Source organism: Mytilus edulis, chromosome 11 (genome assembly GCF_963676685.1).
Source record: "Mytilus edulis chromosome 11, xbMytEdul2.2, whole genome shotgun sequence".
NCBI classification, from domain to species: domain Eukaryota; kingdom Metazoa; phylum Mollusca; class Bivalvia; order Mytilida; family Mytilidae; genus Mytilus; species Mytilus edulis.
Window position 1 is genome coordinate 34,194,790 of NC_092354.1, and position 8,157 is coordinate 34,202,946.

At 31.7% G+C, this 8,157-nt stretch overlaps 1 long non-coding RNA gene across 1 annotated transcript; it reads left to right on the top strand.

The window, feature by feature from the left end:
- The first annotated feature begins 2,395 nt into the window (after positions 1–2,395).
- On the top strand, positions 2,396–4,955 carry LOC139494815 (uncharacterized). The gene is made up of 4 exons (XR_011657167.1): positions 2,396–2,479; positions 2,982–3,023; positions 3,537–3,723; positions 4,317–4,955. It is a non-coding gene; the product is annotated as an uncharacterized lncRNA (long non-coding RNA).
- The last annotated feature ends 3,202 nt before the right edge of the window (positions 4,956–8,157 follow it).

Below are 8,157 nucleotides of genomic sequence, written 5' to 3' on the forward strand. Positions count from 1 at the left end.
TTCCATCTGTTCAACACTTAGCACTCACAATTTTTATAAAATTTGTATAACTGGGTTATATCAGCAAATTTAGAGAATCAAAATTTTATATTATTTGATAATAACACTTATAAATTCAAACATGCAGATTACACATTGGTTATGAAACTCCAAAGAGCAAAGAAAATTGAAGAAAACAGTGATGTGGCTTTGAAGGAGATTTTATCAACTGTTCATGGTAAGAAACTATCTTTCAAACATAAATAATTACATTAGATGTATGTTTCATTATAATACGTTATTCTGATTGGCTAATTGCACATCACATGTTATTTCGTAAGCAGTTGCATGAGACAATAACATTTCATTCATGATGACACGAGGTCCCACAATAAAGTGCACAGGTGAATTTAAAAATTTAACTTCATGAAAATCGTGTTTTTGTAATCCTAGCTAAAAAATGTAATTATAAGTATTGAATGCTTCTTTTTGTAACTTTATAGGGTTGTAAGAGCGTTGACCGTGCGTACATTTTTAGAATGAAGCGCTTCCGCGCTTCATACAAAATGTACTTCGGTCAACGCTTTTATACCCCAATAAATTTACAAAAAGTAGCATTCAATTCTTAAATAACTTGTTACTTTTATTCATTTATTACGATTTAATGAATATCTTGTGTCCTCATGATATGCTGCAGTTGATTAACTGTTTATATCATTTAAAAAGGCATTATAAAAAACTTTTACTTAGAAACATAACCAAACAGCTCTGTTTATTGCTTTTGAGAAAGTGTTTCAATAAAATTTAGTTTTGTCTACAAATCAGTCCACATACTTCCTACCTTGGAACATTTAACTAACACAAATAGTTTATTTAGTCATTTTAACTCAAATGACATAAGGAATGAGTTTTTGCCGTCACTTTGAGTCAGTTTTATGTAAAATAAATTGTTAATTACATCATCCCAGACCAAAGCAGATATACTAGCATTAATTCTTATGATTTAGGATGCTCTCTTCATATTGAACAACATTGAAACATGATTAAAGTTTTTTTTCTTCTTTTTATGCCATTTATATTGTAACCAAATGTTCAGGTTAAAAAATTAAACACAGATAATGTTAATTGTTACAAGGAAATTGTTGTTGCATATTTATAATTAAGGTATGTGTAAAACATGTACATGATATGTTTAGTGTATCAAATTGCAAACTTTAATCCATATTTGTTCTTATTCAGACAAGGTTAATGGAAATGATAAGATTATCCAATGGATTGAAGAGGAAAAGTCTTCCGTGGTCCACACTCAAAACAATGATATAGCAAGTAAGTTTTAATAATAAATACATCAAGAAAATTTATCGCACAACGCACTTATACGTCTCCTATTTTCAAATTTTGTCAAAACATTATCAATTTTTACTGTACTGCAAGTGAAAACACTTACGTGTCACAGATATAAAAGTATCTTACAGTAAGATCTCCTTATATTTTAGGGACGACATCAAAAGATCGATGTAGGATAAAAAATTTAAATCATATAGTTTGGGAGTGGGGGCGGGGGGGGGGGGGGGGGTAAAATTCTGCAAGTTTTGTATATCTAAAATCGATTTTTACATATATCCCTATTGGTAAATCAATTTTTTTTGGCGTATAAAATTATAATCCTGGTTCTTTTGATAACTATTTACACCACTGGGTCGATGCCACTGCTGGTGGACGTTTCGTCCCCGAGGGTATCACCAGCCCAGTAGTCAGCACTTCGGTGTTGACATGAATATCAATTATATGGTCATTTTTATAAATTTTCTGTTTATAAAACTTTGAATTTTTCAAAAAACTAAGGATTTTCTTACCCCAGGAGAAGATTACCTTAGCCGTATTTGGCACAACTTTTTGGAACTTTGGGTCCTCAATGCTCTTCAACCTTGTATTTATTTGGCTTTTTTTTTTTTTAACTATTTTGATCTGAGCGTCACTGATGAGTCTTATGTAGACGAAACGCGCGTCTGGCGTATAAAATTATAATCCTGGTACTTTTGATAACTATTTCCCAAATTAAGTTAAGAAAAGGGGGGGGGGGGGGGGGGGGGGGGGGTCAGTGAAAAAACTATGTGAATTAAGTTTTTTTATCCTACATTGAACTTTTGATATCGTCCCTTAGTAAAAACTATTTTATTTTTATAGTTAAGAGGACTGAATTATTTTTGGGATCATTCCCAATCCATTTTGAGTATTAAAACTATTTACATTGTTTTAAAATATCAAAATCATTCTTTCTTTTCTAATGCTGTATAAACTCTATGTTTACACATATAGAAATCACATACAAAGTTTTATTCTATTAGAGGCTGTAAACTACTTTTATATTTAATGCATTTGATTTTTGTAAATTCCAGTAAAAAATAATTTGCCTTCTTCATTTGTGTTTTTTTTTTATAGTTAAACTGAACAAAACAGATGTATATGTTCTCAGTCTTCAAAGATATTACAGAATTGGGTAGGTCATAAATAAGCAGTACATTTCAAGGCCACCTAATGTACCTAAATCAGACAATTATTTTTCTAAATTGCATATTAGTTTACATTTATCCTGCAATCAGTCAACTATTGTACAAATAACAGATACACAAAGAAAGTTTTGCTTTATTTGTACTTATGCAACAGGAAACCCATAAAAAACTGATCTAAGGACATTCAGATCCTGCTCCACATGTGGCACTCTTACAAAATGTATGTTACTCATTTTAGTACTAACCCAGAGTTAAATCTAATTTGCTTGGTAATGAACTTTCAAATATAAAAGAAAAGAACAGCATCATAATTACAACAATATCATTAAAAATCAGATTGAAAATATACAATATTGACCAAGCATTATGATTGACAGATTATTCCAATTGTACATTCAATTTCCTTTTATAGTGATTCCATTGTTTGATCAAAGTGTTTATAAATGTTCATATATATTTATTTTTAATAATGTCAGTCTTCAATTTCAGAAATGAACAATTAGATGACAAGTTCAAGGAAGAAAAGGAAAGGTGATTACGAATCTTTAAGAAATTGTCATAATCTCTTTTTTGTCAGCATGCCTTTTTTACAACCTGGAATGATGCATATTAAGGGCATTTATCTATAGTATCATTTAAAATTTAAAACAGAAGTGAAAGTTACATTCTGATCTATGTCATTCTTAAAAAAAAAGTTTAAGAGATATGAAATTAGTTAACATGATGTTCTAAAATTAATTGTGACCTTATCTAAATACCTTATATATGTTTTAACATGTATGAACATTGGAATACACACATATTACACTGGGAAAGCTACACTTTTGTGCAAATATTCTGAATTGTATACACTTATTGTCTACAGTTTTTACCCAGTATAAAGTACATACATGAAAAATAAGGCTTGTTTTGCTGAGTGTTACTACTGACTTGTGATCTCATGAGCAGAGTTTACCTTGAAATATCATGAAAGGACTGTTGATTATGTTATTAAAATAACTAAACATTCTGATGAATAAATTTTTTATTTAAATATCTTTACAGACTAGAGAAAACCTTATCAGCATTTGAAAAAAAAAGAACAAGACCTCTAGATTACATCAAACTGATGAAAACTACAACAAGGATCTAAAGATTGTGAAAGAAAAACAAAAGAAATTACAACTTGTAACCCTTAAAAAACATGTTTCAGAGAGGCACTATTTACTACGCTTATTGCGCAAATATTCAAGTAAGCAAAATTTTATCAGCCTTAGAACGAAGGGAAGGGAATTCAAAACTTCTTTTATGTGAGCATGCTCAACCCTGTGATGCTTTTTCATTTATCTCTAACAACTTCATGTTTACTGAATTACTATGAGTTATTTTACAAATAATGTCCATGTATGAAATTTAAGTTTTATTTTTCTGTAAATCTACAGATCAGATCTACCAGAAATTTTTATTTTGCAGACTTTTCCTGTATTATAGCACTTTTTATTTCATACTTGCCTTTGAGCTAACATATTTTTTTTGGAAAACGACAATTTATGAAAATTGATATAACATTTTTCTCAATACAAAGAATTAAAACACATCATAACGTCCTTGAATTTAGTATCAACAATAATGTTACCAGGTATTTATTGTGTGATTGATTCTTTTAAAATCCATTGGTCTTCAACTTCCATCTAAAATTAATGCATATACTGACAATGGCATTTTATAAAATTTTAACATTATTTCTTGTTGACATCAAATTCCTCTATAAAAGACGTGTTAGCACTATATACTTATCTCATATATAAAACACCAGTAATATTGAACATTTTATTCATATTTCAGAAGGACAGGCTGTTTTCATCAAACTTTCAAAACAGTTAAAGTGTATTTCAAAGAAAATTCACAAATCCATTGCAGCTTACAACCTGATTGGGGATTCATCTGATGGTTTGCCAGAGGCGATTCATTTTGATACTGTCAAGGACGTGGAAAGTGACATCTATAACTGCATGGTAGATTTAGAGGTTGTATCAGAGATACCAAACACGATTTAACAGGAAATCATTCAACTGAAATGCCTGATTGATCGAGCCATTGAAGAGCAAACATTGCTCAAGCAAGAAATGAGGTATGTCACTAGTTGGTACAAACACCAGTACCAACTAGTGAAAGTAAAACTAGGGGAACATCTAACTGCAGGAGAAACTGCATTCTTAATAAAAGAAGGAATGTATTATGAGATGGGTTTAATAAGATTAAACAGGCAGTTTTCAAAGTACATTGGGGAACTGCCTGTTGAATCTTAGTTGACTGACCACATATTAAATGATAACTATGACAGGATGCAACAGATGTTGAAAGAAATGGCTGTAAAGGAGGAGATTGCAGTTGAGGACATTGAAAGTGATGATGAGGGAGAAATAAGTGATGAAGAAGACTTGGAGGACCTTTAAAAAAATGTCTTTAATTCTATTAGTGTTCCTCTTGGGCATAATACTTTAGATTTTATAATAACATAACTGTGATTTTCTTAGTTTCAATGTATTTAAACAAAAAAAACAGCTTTAAACAATAAGAAAATGCTAAATTTTACTAAAGTATGCAAAGTATGTTGGATGATTCTCAACCAATCTTCAAAGAATTTCTTCAACTTTTTAATCTAAATTAAAAATGCTTATTGAACATCTAAAACATTGGAATTTATTTTTGAAATTGATTATATAAAATTTCATTCTGGAATCTACACAAGTATTTCTTTAAACAACTGTTGGTTAACATTATTTATAAGTATTCTAAATAATAGGCTAAAATTGTTTTATGTTAGTTTTTGTTTCTCATGATAACAAAAAATTTTTTTAAGGACAAACATGTATTAGACAGTGTAGTAGAACACACACCAGCACCTAACTAAAAAAAAGGAAAATATTATTTCAATCATGAAGCGTTGTCGGTATTTTATCAGCCCGGAAAAAAATAATGTCAGAACTTGATTTTACAAATTTTAAACAATGGATGTTTGACGATGTAACGGCAAAAGGAGAAATGTGTGCAATTAACAACATTACAATCTAAAAATATAAAATTAATGATAATAGAGACGAAGATCTTTGTTGTGTAAGTGGTATTGATAACGACATTATCACTCTTTCCCGTGCTGAATGGGAAACGTTGAGTGGTGAAGCTGTAAGATTTTTGTATATAAATGAAAATGAAGAAAATAAAATTATATTTGATGACATGTTATTAATGTTCGTAAGAGGTTGTACTGTCCTACCTGTTAAAGTTGTTGACACAGCTGATGTTACTCCTGATCCTGTTCTTGCAGCTGTCGTTACTGGAACTGTGGTTGATGATCTTATTGTGGATGTGGTAGCAGTCACAGTTGAAGCAATTGGTGTCGTTGTAGAAGCTGTGGCTGAAATTGGTAACTTAGGATAAAGAGATGAAAAATGTTGTGGAGTTTGTAGTCGATTTGTTATAGGTGCCGGTTTTTTAGCAAACGTAGATGGAATGGATGGGCGGTGTTCAATTGACGGTCTTAAAGGAGTTATACTGGATGGCAGGGTAGGTTGTCCTGTCTACGATGAAAGAAAGTGATTTTTGGTTGAACGAATAGGAGATGATTGGAAGAAAGGCTGGTCTTCGACGTATGGTATTGTGATGTCGTTATCACAATCATCAACTGTATACGACGGTGAATGATCGGCTTTGAAGCTGACAACGTTGTCTGGTTATTTAGTAAAAAGGTCTAGATTATCGAATGCCGACTCAATTTTGCACTGGATTTCCTGGTGATAATTTGATGGTGTCTTCCCTGGTTTTAGTGGTTTCTTTCCATTGTTAAACATTGTCCTCTACCATTCTACAATTACTAGTATATAAAAAAAACATACATTAACAATTCCCTAATTCCCTTATAATATAAAAGTTATGATGGACTTTAAAAATTTATTTTTCGTGGTTGGAGCAAAATTTTCATGTTTAAATATTTTTACAGATAAATTTAATTCAGAACTTCAAATATTTCCGATTAAAAGTGTATGTCTACAGGGACTACTTTAAATAAATTATTGATTTGAACAATTGTTTTTAACTTTGTTAAATTTATTATACCTATCCAAAGTAGAAATTCGAACAGGCTTGAATTGCTATTGTGGTTGAATTCTTTTGGTAGATAAACCAGCTTTTGAAAAATGTCCCATTTTGTTACAAAGATGGCAAATTACACCTCTGGCGGGACATTGGGCCCTATAATGAGAAAACCCATTGCAGTATAAACATCTACGAGATAATGTTTGTGATTGATTTTGATATCTAAATGGTTGTCGAAAATTTTGATTTACGGGATAGCCAGGAGGCATCCTATTGAAATTTTGACGTGGTTGTTTTGTGGCGCCTTCTACCTATTTGATGGATACACAGTATGATAGATATGGCGTTCTTGGGGTATGATAAACTGGCTGTTGTACATAAACAGAATTTTGAGGAGGTTGATAAGATTGATGTTGGGTAATATCTGGAACTGTACTATTCACATTAATAGATTGGCTATGTTCTTTTAACGAATGAATTTCGTTTAAAACAGTTTGATTCATGGAATTTACAGAACTTATGTTTGAATCAATAGCTTTTTCTGCCAAATTTGCAGCATGCCTAAATTTTTCAATATTTGTAGGTTCTTACGTCATGACTTGTTTTTTTAAATCGGCCTTTAAACCATTCATTGCTACTGCTAGCAATATATCATCAGATATATTTCTATTAGTAGCTAATTTTCATAGCCTAGATAAGAAATCAAGTACAGACTCATTTCTCCCCTGATGTGTTTGTGAGATGGTAATGTCCAAAAGATGTTGTTTATCTTTAAAACTATCTTTAAAAGCAGCAATCAAAAAATCAAAATGCTGTTTCTTTGAATCTGAAACAGTGCCATACCAAATTTTGGCATGACCTTCCAAATGAAAGAAAAATGACTGCACTCTTTTTCTTGGACAAATCATAAAAACTACAATATTGATTAAAATAAGTTAACCAAGTCTCAGGATTTTGAGTATTATCACCTTTAAATTTTTCAATTTCAAAATTGAAGACATATTAAAAATGTTTGTAGAAATTTGTACTGTCCTACCTGAAGTATTTATTGATGGTAATGTTGTTTGTCCTGTTCCTGGTCCTGCTCCTGACGTTGCTGTTGTTGTAACTGACGTTGTGGTAGTTGAGGCACTTGTTTCAGAAGTAGCGATAGCTGTTGTGACAGTTGGTCAAACTAGAATATAACGCAGCAAAATGTTGTGGTGTCTGTAACCGTGAATTTCCTGCAACAGATGTCGGTGTTTTGGAAAGCGTGGAAGGAATTATTGGCCAGTGTATGATAGATGGTCGTACTGGCGTGATACTTGATGGAAGCGTTGGCGGTCCTGTCCACGATGACATGGAAGGATTGGATTTTATAGGCGAAGACTGGGAAATAGGCTGGTCGTCTCCGTAAGGTATCGTGGTATCGTTGTCACAATCGGCAACTTGGTGTTCAATCGGATAGCCCTTTTTAAAACTTATAATGTCGTCCTGCTGGTCTGCAAATATATCAAGGCCTTCAAATGCAGAGTCTAGTTTGTAGTGAACCTGCTGTTTATAGTTATCAGGGGTCTTTCCAGGTTTCGCTGTTTTCTTCTCGTTGCTAAAC